This window comes from Rutidosis leptorrhynchoides, chromosome 4, assembly GCF_046630445.1.
Source record: "Rutidosis leptorrhynchoides isolate AG116_Rl617_1_P2 chromosome 4, CSIRO_AGI_Rlap_v1, whole genome shotgun sequence".
NCBI lineage: Eukaryota > Viridiplantae > Streptophyta > Magnoliopsida > Asterales > Asteraceae > Rutidosis > Rutidosis leptorrhynchoides.
The window spans coordinates 613,277,230-613,291,547 of record NC_092336.1 but is presented as its reverse complement, the minus strand read 5'-3'; the positions used below and the strand labels follow the sequence as shown (position 1 = coordinate 613,291,547).

At 32.3% G+C, this 14,318-nt stretch overlaps 2 long non-coding RNA genes across 3 annotated transcripts; both read right to left on the bottom strand.

Moving 5' to 3' along the window:
- Positions 1-435: 435 nt before the first annotated feature.
- LOC139904067 (uncharacterized) lies at positions 436-1,601 on the bottom strand. The gene is made up of 4 exons (XR_011778646.1): positions 1,463-1,601; positions 997-1,162; positions 745-823; positions 436-659 (listed from the first exon to the last, which is right to left on the bottom strand). It is a non-coding gene; the product is annotated as an uncharacterized lncRNA (long non-coding RNA).
- A 621-nt stretch (positions 1,602-2,222) lies between these two features.
- LOC139904066 (uncharacterized) lies at positions 2,223-6,397 on the bottom strand. 2 transcript variants are annotated; one of them, XR_011778645.1, is made up of 12 exons: positions 6,155-6,397; positions 6,009-6,062; positions 5,618-5,753; positions 5,103-5,257; positions 4,785-5,028; positions 4,612-4,687; positions 4,303-4,505; positions 3,851-3,901; positions 3,690-3,753; positions 3,531-3,607; positions 2,496-2,602; positions 2,223-2,403 (listed from the first exon to the last, which is right to left on the bottom strand). It is a non-coding gene; the product is annotated as an uncharacterized lncRNA (long non-coding RNA). The 2 variants fall into 2 exon arrangements; XR_011778644.1 differs by having other exon boundaries at positions 4,785-5,257.
- Positions 6,398-14,318: the final 7,921 nt, after the last annotated feature.

The following is a 14,318-nucleotide window of genomic DNA, read 5'->3' as shown; positions in this document are numbered from 1 at the left end:
ATGAGTTTTGTGTAACAATGTGTATGTTGTACATCTTGACCCATACAAATTTGTAAGAACAAACTCCTTTAAGATAGCAGCCTTCCCAACCTAAAAAGTTGAACTTGTAAACACTGGATAATAAAGCATATCAAGATATATGGATATAATTAGAAGGTGAAATGTAAAAACAAAAGCATATAACATATTTGGACTCGGTTTTATAAAGGATGTAAAATACCTTCAAAGTTCAAACTAATAATATCAAAGAGCGAGTAGACACATTGTTAATCAGATCCTTTAACCATAATTTGAAATATCAGATCCTTTGACCTTTAAACCAAAGATAAAATACGCACAATCATGCTAAAATTTGAGATGATAGAAATGAGTTTTGTGTAACAATGTGTATGTTGTACATCTTGACCCATACAAATTTGTAAGAACAAACTCCTTTAAGATAGCAGCCTTCCCAACCTAAAAAGTTGAACTTGTAAACACTGGATAATAAAGCATATCAAGATATATGGATATAATTAGTAGGTAAAACAGAACAGATTCTTTTATTTTGTTATTAATTAAAGAAGGGTACTTCACTATGATATGTAATATGATCCTTGAATAAAGCAAGCATATGTGGGTGCAGTATCAGCCTCAGTATCATGGTCATGACCTTTTGGCTGTAAAAAAGTTACCACTAAAAGAAGTCAAATCTTATTTCGAGAAGCCTATGATCATCTCTTTGAAGCTTTTAACATACACTACCTGTTTGTGGTGAAGTGTTAATCATGAGGAACAAAATCAGGTTATACATACATTGCAAACATAATCCTGTAAGGAGACCCTGTTAAAGAGGATAAACAAATGGAAACCCTGTTACATTCTCATCATATCTGTTTGTGGTGAAGTGTCAATTATGATTTATTATTGTAATTGTATGTATGTATGTATGTTAAAACAAGATTCTTGATCCAATAATTAAATGTAAACCATGATGAAAAAAATCATCATTTATACCTTCGATTCCATTTTCTGTAATTGATAAAGTAGCAGATGTACTTTTACTGTACCGGAATAAAGAAAACATGAACCCCAAAAAATATCATCATCTATATTCGAAGCAATTATTGACTGAAATACCCCCAGTATGCTCTCTAGAGTACTCTGTATGATATAGGCTATCCTGCAATTCAAATTTAACATAAAGTTAAAAAAAAAATTGCATCATCCAAAAAAAAACCACAAAATACATACCCCTTTTCAATATCCAAAACACCCGTTACGTTACAACTAGTCATTTTTTTTTAGTTTATTTTATACTTCAAAGTTTTATCCCCACACTTATTTCCCTTTAATCTTCTACCTGATACGGAGTACTTCATAAAAGTAATAATAATACAGTAATAATTAATTATAATAAAAGTAAGAGTAAATAGTAATAATTAAGAAAGCTGAGGGGGGTGATAAAGAGGTGGTATCTTACATTCTTGAAGTTGAGCAGTAACAATGGTGAATGGTGGGTACGGATTCTTGATATTCATCAGTTTGCAATGGTGGGTCGGGTTAAAGAATAAAGATGATCCATTCGTAAATTAGGGGTTTTGTTTGTTTGGGTGATTGTGATTATGGTGAAAAGATGAAGGAGAAATTAAATTAGGGATTCATTTGGTTGGGTGAGGAGAGATGACTGATTAATTAATTCTTGATTTTAACTTATTTAATTTATGATTTATTTATAGCCACCGAACTTCTTGGTTTAGCCTACAAGTTACCTAACGGTAACATTATTGTATCCGCGTAAAAACTAAGTTATTCCTAAACACCTGACCCGCGTAAGAATTAAGCCTAAATATAAATAAATTTATCAACATAATTTTCGTAAATATTTAATTTTCGTTTCAACATTGTATTCACTCTGACATGGGTTATGGTAATTTTCTCTTAGTAAAATTACTTTGAGACTTCTCCAATATATTAAAATGTTAGATTTATTAATTATTAAGTATTTAAATTTCCGCTTGTTTTGATTAGTTTAGTTCCGGTATAAGTTAGGCGATGCTCGGTATAGATAGTTGGTTGATATTCATTTTCTAGGTACAAGCCTCGACAAGGTCCTTTTCTTGTTGAATTCGTTTTCTTTTCGAAAACGTTTTCTGTTTTAAGTTCTCGTTTTTTCGCCAAAAAAAAAAGTATTTAAATTTCCAAGGCGCACATAGTTAACGTACCCCCTGGCATAAGGATCATTTTCTATGCACTTCAAAAACAAAATGCCAAAATCAGCTCATTTCGAGGAACAGTTGTCAGTTTTATCTACCGTTGAATGTTTCGGGGCTTAACAAACACACAACAGTTGTCATTGATGAAAGCCTATCCTGATGAGCGATCGTATGTTGAGTTCTTCACCAAATTTTCAGTTGAAATCATCTGCACACCAAAAAAATTACACGATAAATTTTCATCAATAAAACAAGTCGGGGTTGTGTCAAGCATAGTGTTCTATTTGTAGCAAAACATACCTGCATTGGGTTATATTTGAAATTGGAGAACTTTGGCTTGTGATACAGGGCTGGAAAATGAGATATCGGTTGGACAAGCACTCATAACGACCAAAATGTACGAATAACTGTTATTGGACAAGTAAGAACTTGACTGGATTAAAGGGCACCCGAAGGATATATATAACATACTAATCAGTTCAAAAATGTTCACTTAGGTTCAAGTTGAGATAACCCCCTGGAACACCTTCGTGGCCCATTTTGAATACTCATTACAATGACATCTGGACCTGTGGTGGAACGGTATTGTGGAATCGGACTATTTCAAGGATGACTGTTTTCCAAACAATTGGGATGCAAATCCGGGCAACAGGCAGGTTGGGCGGGTCATAATTAGTAAATTCTTGTACGAGTAGCTGTTTTTTCTTAAAAATAAATAAAAAATATATACATTTAAAAAAAAAAAAAAAACCTTGCGCATGTAAAAATATATCCAGTCAGATTGATTTTTTGATCAAATTTTAGTCCATGATTTGTTTGTGTGTTAAATTTGACTACAGAAGACCCAATTATTAAAATTAACAATCTAAAGGATTTACTAATAAAGAAAATGTATTGGGTGACTTTCAACTCGTATGGATTATTTCCATTTATATCTATATACATTTAATATTTAATTCACCCATTTGACTGATGGATAGATATATCACGTAGCATTACAGCACAGACCCAATCACCCATTTCACAAAAGTATCGGCAAAAAGTTCGAAATACTAACCTGGATAACATTTGAAAACTTTAAGTGTATATACTATGTGAGTTTTAGTATGGAGGGCATCCATATGTTTCTCATTAACATTCCTATTATAAAATCGATGCTAAACTGCTCTAACGCCTTCACAAAAGTTTACTATAGATTAAATATAGCTACAAACAGAAACAAAAAGGACACTAGATCTTTAAAAACGGTCACACAAAGTCAGAATCTGAAATGTGAACAAAAAACGAAATTAAACCAATTGCAGAAACCGTAAAATAAGCGCCAAAAAATCTTACACTGGCCAGCTTTTTTCAAACTTTCCTTTTGGAGAAGGCACACCCCGTAATTGTTCAAATCATAGCTAAAATCTAACCTGAAAAAGATAATTACAAATTACAGAGTATAAATTTAACATAGTTGTTCCTCACATAGTAAGATAGTAATAAAAATAGCACCTGTTGAACCAGTCACTAGAATTATATGAGTAATGATCTACAGACTTAGACCGTAGTATCTCATCTATAAAATCGAGAAAAGGAAAACGTTGCAATTAATAGTTAAAGAAAATTTATCATATGAATGGGAGTGCAAGGAAAAATAATGTAATGAGACATACCATGGTACTTTGCATCATATGACCCATAAGATCAAAAAGGAACCCATCAATCTGTAACACATCCACGTAATAGGCAGTTAAATCAGTTATATATATAGTTCAGAGAATACTAATGTCAGAATCAAGATTGACTAAAACAGTCTGAGAACCTATAAAAATAACTGAAAAGGCGTGACATGAAGGTGCTATCAAATAGATAACAAATTCGACTCATTTACTTATAAATTCGACTCATTTACTTATATTATTCTTCACATGTTAGTACCCATAACTAGCTTTTCTTGAAAATTGGCAAAAAAAAATGTCGGCAGCTTTATTCAACCCAAGACCAATTTTATTCAACTTTCAACCCAAGACCAAGACCTGTTTTAACCCGTTAATCAACCCCGCCCATCTTGTCACACCTGATACAAAAGTATTTGAGTTTCCAAGGCACAAACTGTAAAACGTACCCTCTGGCATATGGATCATTTGCTATACACTTTTGTATCTGCATAGACGAAAGTAGGATTAACATACCAAAGTAACTCTTTTCAGGGAACAGTAGTCAGTTTCATCTATTCTTGAATGTTTCGAGGCTTAACAAACACAAGCCGATGATGGATCTCATATGTTAAGTTCTAAACTAAAATTTCAGTTGACATCATCTGCGCACCTAAAAAATAACAAGAAAATTTTTATATCAATAGAGCAAATAAAAGCAAAGGAGGTGTCAAAGCATGGTGTTTTATTTGAAGCAATGTGCAATCGGAGAACTTTGCCTTGGTATATAGGGCTTGATTGAACAACGTTTGAAAACGACCACGATGGATGAACAGCTGTTACAATGACCCGGGCCTTTAAAAAACAGGAACAAAAATATAAAGTCACAATGTGAAAACAAAAATATATATATAACATATATGGGCTCGGTCTTATAAAGGATGTAAAATACCTTCAAACTAATAATATCAAAGAGCGAGCAGACACATAGGTGATATTTGTTTTTGTTATAGAAGACCCCTTTAATCAAACCACCCTTCTTGTCTCATCCGATATAAAAGTATTTAAATTTCTAAGGCACACACAGTAAACGTACCCTCTGGCGTATTAATCATTTACTATGGTCGGTGCAGTGAGAGATTTGTGGAACAATTGTACTTAACTTGCCTATTGTCATCACTTTGAAAAATGAAATCCTGAAACTTAGAGCAAATTAGAGTTTTACAAGGAACAATTAAAAGAATTATATGAGGCCTATATAATGGCAAACCTGAAATCACTTATATGTATAGTTCAGAAATTACTAATGTCGGAATAATCATATACATCGGAGACTTCTCCTCTAACAAATCATCCCATTTATGAGATTTTATAGCATCAGAATCAAGATTGACTAAAAAGGTTCGCAACCCATCACCTGAGAACCTGTAAAAATAACAGTGCATGACAGAAAAAGCGAGACATAAAGGTGCTATTAAATAGGTGACAAATTTGACTCATTTACATATAAATGGGTCCATCTGGGTTGTGTTTATCAGTGACTTAGAGTACTATGTGATTTTACTGTTTTAATATACTTCATCACATGTATGTTAGTTACTAATAACTGGCTTTTTAAAAAAATGGGCAAGAGAAAATGTCAGCAGATTTATTCAACCTGGCCTGACCCGTTTAACTTGTGCCACAAATAACCAATTTCAACCCAAGACCTGTTTTGACCCGAAACTCAAACCGCCCATGTTGTCACATCTGATACAAAAGTATTTGAATTTCCAAGGCACAAACCGTCTGTGGCATATGGATCATTTGCTGTACACTTTTCTATCTGCATAGTGCTGTGATGTTCGACGGGCACGACAAATAATCAGTTTTATTTACTCTTGATTGTTAATATCTTTACTAAAATTTCCGTTGACATCATCTGTGCACCCAAAAGATAACAATATAGATTTTATATCAAAAAAACAAATAAAAGCAAAGGTGGTGTCAAAGCATGGTGTTTTATTTATAGCAAGGTTCAATTGGAGATTTTTGCCTTGGAATACAGGGCTTGAGATTTAACAAGCATTGATAACGACCACAATTTACGAATAGCTGTTATACGACATGTAAGAACTTGAATTTGCCTAATTGGCGCCCGAAGGATATAACATACTAATGAGTTCAGAAATATTACCTATAAGGGCCATGTTGAGGTAACCCTGGAACAAATTCGTGGACATCTTCTATACTAATTACAAAAATAGGAACAAAAAGCTAAAGTCAGAATGTGAAAACAAAAACATAGATAATATACGGGCTCGGTTTTATAAAGTAAAATACCTTCACTAATATTTGAGATAGTTAATCTGCGAAAAGGCAATCAGAGTGCAAATAGACAGATATGAAGAGAAACAAAGAGTAGTCGAATATGTTTTGACAATACAACACAATCCTACTGTTTCCACTGGCTGTGAAGCATACGCAGCGGGAGGTCCACAATAAGTTGAAATATCTGATCCTTTAACCTATAAACCAAAGATAAAAGACGCACAACTACGCTATAATTTGAGATGATAGAAATGAGTATTGTACATCTTAACCTTCACAATTGTGTAAGAACAAACTCCTTTAAGTAAGCAGCCTAACCAACCAAAAAATTTGAACTTGTAAAGACTGGATAAGAAAGCATATCAAGATATACAAATATAATCATCTGGAAAAATAAATTCTTTTATTTTGTTACATTAATTAAAGAAAGGGTACTTCACCTTAATATGACCCTTGGGTAAAGCTAGCATATCTGCTGCTGTATCAGCCCCAGTATCAAGGTCATTACTTTTTGGCTGTAAAAGTTACCACTGAAGAGGGTCAAATCTTATTTTTAAAACACTAAAACACAACACGGTGATTGGATAATTCAAATTCACATAGAAGAAATAAAAATGTTACATTCGCATTACTTGCAAAGATAATCCTGTGAAGAAACCACCATTTATGGCATCTTGAATTTGATCATTAAAGCTGAATACAAATACTTCAAACTAAAGTAGAAGTTAATCTACACTATACATTATAAGAAAAACTTAATTGAGATATCTTAAAAAAATTCCTTGAATCTTAACCATTAGATCAATTAAAAGACATCCACTACCCCTATAATCTAACCATTCATTTTAGTTATTGATCAATAAGTCACACTTAACAATTAAAATACCCTAAATACCCTTACCCTTACATTATACGGGAGAAATAATGCAGTTGAGGGGTCACTCTTATCCCTTTCATTCAGTTGTTCATTTGAACCCTAAATTGGTCCCTAACCGAAACCTAAACTGATCACGTCATTCATTCAAACCCTAAAACAGATTCAACAATCGATTAACAAACAGTGAATTCCAGATCACGACACATTATACCTGTCTGATTCGTCCTTCTAACAATCGATCAACAATCAGTGAATTCAACATCACGATCGTTATACCCGTTCTTCATACGCTCCTAAAACACAATCGCTTCTACAAAAAAATCCCTTAATCAAATGCTTCTCATCGATGTTACTCCAAAATCAAATTCTTCTCGAAACTCATTGTAAGGGTTATTCGAATCTCCAGTCGGTTCTGGGTTTTTTGATTAACAGAATCTAACGATGAAGCAATCTTATCAATTCAAGTTTCGATGATGGTCAAGACGTCCGAAATCATGGAACGAGGGAATTATGTTTCAAATCGATGACAATAAGTTTTGATTCTTTTTACTATTTAGTCGAACGGTTTTGGGAGGTAACATATTTTCGATCAATTCACCACATGTTTAATTTCTGGAGTTTTTATTATTGATTTTGATTTAGGTTAAATTTTTATTTTGCCATTTGTTTAGATTGATTGATTTGTAATTTAGATTTGTCAGATCCTTGCTTGCATTTAAGCGCAATGTATTGCTAATATTGATCAACTGCTTTTTAACTATGTAGATTTTATTTCTTTAAAGGTGTTACTATATGTTTTGTGAAGTAGATAACCTGTTCAATGTGTTGACCTTTTGCAGAAGGAAAATCTTACAAAAAATCTTGACAAGTAATGGGAGCAATCGTTGTGTATCCTGTCGAATAATCGATTGATGATTCAAGTGTTTGCTTCAAAGGTAATTATTTGCATTGTTAACATTCATCAGCTAATGGACCTGTGTTGATATTTATTTATTTATTTTTGAAATACCACAAGAAAGGAGATGGTTAAGCTATTAATGGTCGAGTGGCAACAAAGTCTTAAAAGTTAGACGAGGAATTTATAAAATGATATTTAAGGGTTTAATCTAATGAACTTTACATACAAAACCTCATCTACTATGGTCTATTACAAAGTTAATACGATGGTCAACTACAAAATTAGGGTTCAACCTTAATCGTATGCGGAAGTTGAGATAAGAAAGGTCATTACCGTGTTCGATTTAAGATACAGGTCAAAACAGGATGGGTTGGGTTGATTGATTGTTGATTGAACAAAATAGTGACCAAACACTGTTTTCACTTTTTAAAGCTTATGAAATTTATTAAGATATTTGTGAATACTTGAACCTTATTCACTTCTTAGTATCTATTTGTATCAAACGATTTAGGAGGTCATATTTGACTCATTTGAGTGTAAACACTAACCATGGAATGACTACGTCTGAAAATGATGGACTTGTATCTGATTTTTCCGGAAGGTAAATGATTAGATGTTGCATTTTTAACATGATGATGTTATAACGAGTCAAACTTGGATCAAATGCAGAATATGAACAATAAAGTGAGCATAACACGCTAAGTGGGTTCGACAGTTCAAATGGTCTTTGTGTTATTATAATGTGAAGTAGTTTTAATTAGAAAAAATATCTTACTGATAAAATAGTATTTATGTTTATCACATATAGAACTGCATGATTGTATCTGGAGACTGGAATGGTGAAATTTGGTCAATATTAGTTGTTTCCTCTACATAACTCTATCGCTGCATATCCTGCATACCTTTTTTCCATAGGCATTGAAGGAGTTTTTTTATGTCGAAAGTGAAGCATAAAGCCTTGGCCTATTGTACTCTTTACTGGTATGACTAAATTTGTCTCTCGGATCTTTCATCTGTCACAGAACTTTTACTTTATATTATTTGTTGTAATAATTTTGCTTTACGGTAATATGTCTACGTCTCCATTTGATACTTCGGAGAGGATCCAGGCGGTTGCTTTTATGACCATGGTATTACTTGCTTTTTTACATGATTACATCTTATTGAGCATCTTAATATGCTTGTTTCGTGCAATTATACTTATTATTTTGCATAAACAATTAGACATACAATACCTTATTAGCATCCAAGGTTAGCGTCTTAACCCTTCTTTTATATAAATACTCTTTTCCATAAAAAGAATACAGTTTGGCTTAAGAGGTCAATCATAAGTTTTCACAAGTTCTATATTGAAGTCTAATGCGGCGATCTAAGAACCTTAAAATTTTATATGAAGTAGCAAGTATTTCAAAAGTCAATATGTATTCCCTTTTGTTACTGTATTTGGTAAAATTGTACCAAGCATATGGTTTCAAAATAATTAATTTACTTAATAAACTGTTTTGAAGACTTAGAAATGCATTTGATGATGTGCAAAAACTTCTATATTTTTGCTTGGGATATTAAAGAAGAGTTATCAATTGTTTCGTTTTTATTTTATGAAACTTATGTTTTTTCTATTTTTGACTCATTATTTACTTAACCTAAACTTAGGTGAAGCATGGTGAGGGTACTCCAATGAAACTGTAAGTGGAGCAACATTTGATGCAATACTATGTAAAAGGTGCAATGAAGTTTTTTTTTTTTTTTTTTTGAATATTAGTTTGGTTTTTTAGTTATAGCTCAATTTGTGACCTTTTTATGATATTTTTGTTTTCAGGAAATTATGAACATAGTTAAATCTGTTGAGAGCGTGTTGCTGTTGCCTTATGATTAGAAGCATGATTTATGATATTTTCAGTTTATTTAAAATCATAAATACCAGTCTGTTTGATTGATTTTGATAATGGCCATGCTAATTGGTCTATGGATTACTGTGTGGTTGAAGTGTGTGGGTATATTGGAGGTTTGATTTTTAAAATTCAATGTGGAAAATCAAACCGTCGTTTTTGTTTTATTATTACCAGTTTAATCGAAAGGTTGTGTTTCGACTTTCAATGGAGATATAATCTGAAATTGGCATAAGTCATCAGAAAAGTCAAGCATTATTTGTACTCATAACATGCGATTCTTTGTCGAAATATTTTAATTGGGTGATGGTTTCACGTTGTAACATATAAAAGGTCTAATTGGATTAGTTTGACTTTAATTTGTCATAGGGACTTGCATACAGACAAACAATGTTATTTTGACTATTCAAATTCAAACTCGAGGTAATTTCATGTGGGATTTCACATAACTGTGTATTGAGATTCATTTTTGAATTGGTCATACACTTCTAAAGATTGCTTGAAAGAAGAATATCAATAATTTTCATGATAGAGAAGGCAGCTTCACTTCCATTTGTCATTATGCAATTATGTTGAATATAAGTGTTGATTATACAAATTAATATGGATCATCGAATGCATATTAGTGATATTGTAGGTTTGGTGTTGATACCACCAATTTGGTTATTTTTAGGAATTTCATGCGAGTGTATAAGATGTGCACTAATTCATCACCTTTAGGTGTACCCATTGTTTTTAAAATTTATCTTTTCTAATTTAAGCTTTTATGTAGGTACCGTCCCCTTTATCTAAGATTATTTACTTCTTTTATTTTACTGTGTATATAGTTAAAGATTTATTCATATTATCGTATATTTTTCTCCGTTAAAATTATAGCTTGCAAATTATAAATTGTTATCAAAAATTTATCTCGATTGGTTGGAAGAACATCAACAATGAAAATACTTGTCGAGCAAATACAATATTTTGTTGTGTTTTTTATGTAGAATGATAAACTCTGTGAAAAGAGCTTAATTGATATGCGATATATACTTACAAAAAGACAATTTGATGGTTCAATGTTGAAACTAAATTACTATTTCAAACGAGTGGTTCTTCGATAATAATTAATTTAAATCTACAATTTGTTCAACTACGGGCCTTGCTTTGATTTGTTTGTTATATACAATTTTTGTCGTTTTAATTGATGTGATGATAAATAATGTATTTTATTTAGTAATTTTTATTGCCGTAACCCGCAAATCTTGCGGGTCTTAAGCTAGTATTTAATTAACTGACGATGGTAATAGAATGTGTAATACAAAGTTAAAACCATTCAAATATAAATGCAAATCTTGGAGTTTTTGGTCATATTACCTTATTGTATCTGAAAATATGTAATGTTACATTTTCAAGAAGCCTCTGACCGACTCTTAAATCATAGTATCTGTTTGTGGTGAAGTGTCAATTATTATAATTATTATTATTTTTTATTGTATTGTATTGTATGTATGTTAAAACAAGATTCTTGATCCAATTAGATGTAAACCATGATGAACAAAATCATCATTTATACAATTATACCTTCAATTCCGCTTTTGTGTAATTGATAAGAAGTAGCAGATGTTCTGTACTGGAATAAAGAACACATGAACATTGAACCCCCAAAGATATCATCATCCACATTCGAATCAATTATTGACTATAGTATGTCAGTATGATATAGGCTATCCTGCAATTCAAATTAAACATAAAAATATAAAATTTTCATTAACTAGAAGAAAAGAAAAAAAAACCACAAAATACAGTGTCATCCATAACAACAAAAACAACGACGACGGTAGAAGCAACAATATTAGTAATAATGATTAATAATAATAATAATATATTGTTGCTTCTACCGTCGTTGTTGTTTTTGTTGTTATGGATGACACTGTATTTTGTGGTTTTTTTTTCTTTTCTTCTAGTTAATGAAAATTTTATATTTTTATGTTTAATTTGAATTGCAGGATAGCCTATATCATACTGACATACTATTTATATTGTCCGGGATTCCCTTGTTGATGTTTGTTATCGATCTGGGATTTCAGCGAGAAAGGAGGTTGACATTGGGTTGCCTGGAGGGAACGACAGGGCCCTCAGACCTGCAGATGTGTTACTTTATTCCTGGGATTGTGGTCGCGATGTTTGTGTTGACTTAACAGGGTCTTCTCCTTTGACACGGTCTGGGCTTTCTGACTTTGTCCCTGGACGTGCTGTGATTGATGCGGCTCGTCAAAAGCGGGTCAAGTACGAATCTAGTTGTCTGGCGATTGGTTATGGTTTCATTCCTTTCTCATTTTCTTCCCTTGGGAATTAGAGAAGGAGGCTGTTTCTTTGCTAAAGCGGGTTCAGAAGAGTTCGATGGCGCAACATATTGGTGCCGGTGCTGCTGCTCATATTTTTACTAGGATAGGTTTTGCTATTGCTAGAGGTGTGGGGCCCAGATTGTCTCTAGGCTTCCCACTAATTTTTTGTAAGTTTTAAAACTTTTAAGTTTTTTATAATAATAATAATAATAATAATAATAATAATAATAATAATAATAATAATAATAATAATAATAATAATAATAATAATAATAAAAGTAAGAGTAATTAATAATTGTGAAACCTGATGGGGTGATGAAGTGGAGGTATTTAACATTCTTGAAGTTGAGCAGTAACAATGGTGGATTCGGATTCTTGATTTTGCAGTTTGATATGGAGAGAAAGGTAGGTGGGTCGGGTCAAAGATGATCCACTCGGAAGGGTTTTGTTTGGGTGATTATGGTGATGAACGGGAAATTAGGGTTTTATTTGGTGATTATGGTGGGAGGAACAAGTTAGGGATTTGGGTGAGGAGAGATGATAGATTGATTTGATTCTTGAATTCCACATATATTTATTATACCCAACTCCTGATTTAAGAGTAGCCTCCAAGTTACTAACGGTCACATTTGTATCCGCGTAAAAACTATAAGCCATTGATAAATTAAAATTATTAACATAACCCGAGTATAAACTAAGCCATAAATAAAATTACTAACATAACCCACCCGCGTAAAACCTTTATTTTCGTTTCGACATTGTGTTTAATCTAACATGGGTTTTGGTAAATTTCTCTTATTAAATTACTTTGAGACTTCTCCAAATATTAAATGTTGTTTTTGTTATAATTTTAGGAGTTTATAACTACCTTTAATAATGTAATCTCTAATTAGAGAATAATAGAAAGAAAAGAAAGAGAGAGAATATATGTATATGAAAATATATATTCAAAGGTGCATCTTCTGCAAACTACATCTTCATATATTTATAGTACAACATAAGTTACTGTGCAATTCGGTGGAAAATTTATAGCCACAAAATTGGCAGACATATTTGACTTTCATAACACTCCTCCTTGGATGACAATTTTAGTTCATTATAGAGCAACTAGTACTGCATCGTTAAAAACCTTGCTAAAGAAAAATCCAGTGGGATAAAAACTTTAGTCAAAGGAAAAAGAGTGCAGTATAGAGTTGACTCCCCCTCAAGTAGACATCGCAGAGTCATCACATCTTTTGAACTTGCTTCATGCTAATATTGTGAACGTATGTTCTGAAAACAGCGGTTGACAGTGCTTTGGTATAAAGATCAGCAGAGTTGTTGATTGAACGTATCTCATTTTAATCTGGTTGTCTTTTACGAGATCTTGAGTATATGACAAGAATCTGAGGTTTTCATCTGAAACGGTATCATCTAAATCTTTTATGTACAAGTTTAGCCCCTGTGATTTGTCTACAGTCTCCTTCATGGTTTGCTCAAAACCTTTGTTTCAATTCCTATTCCCTTTTAGTCTTTTCTGAGCCTTACCAACATACCATTATTTTTCATCAAACTTATGACCGTTAAGACCGTCTATGGCTTTGCCGCCTCGTCGGCATTTATATTTTGTTCTGTCACTTTTGATACTCTTCTTTCATTTGTATTATGCAAGCTGCATTATCTTCATATATAGTTGTTGGTCTTTTATAGCGTTCTAGTCCACAAGAATCAATAATGATTTGTGTCATTGATCTCAACCAAACACATTTTCGAGTAGTTTCATATAATGCAATCACTTCGTCATGATTTGATGATGTTGCAACAAGTGTTTGTTTTAAGAACGCCATGATTTTGTGGTACCTCCATTTAGGAATACATATCGAGTTTGAGATTTATCTTTATGAGGATTTGATGAATGACCTGCATATACATAATCAACCAAATCTTGTTTTGAAGTGTTAGAATAAAATAATTTTAAATCAGCAGTTCCTCAAGGGTATCAAAATATCTGCTTGATCCCATTTCAATGTCTTTTTGTAGGGGTTGAGCTGAACCTTATTAACAAATTAACTGCAAAAGAAATGTCAGGTCTTGTACAATTTGTAAAATACATAATAACCCCAATTGCACTAAGATATGGAACATCTAATCCATAAAGATCTTCATGATCTCCACGGGGATGAAATGTATCAGTGTCAATATTGAG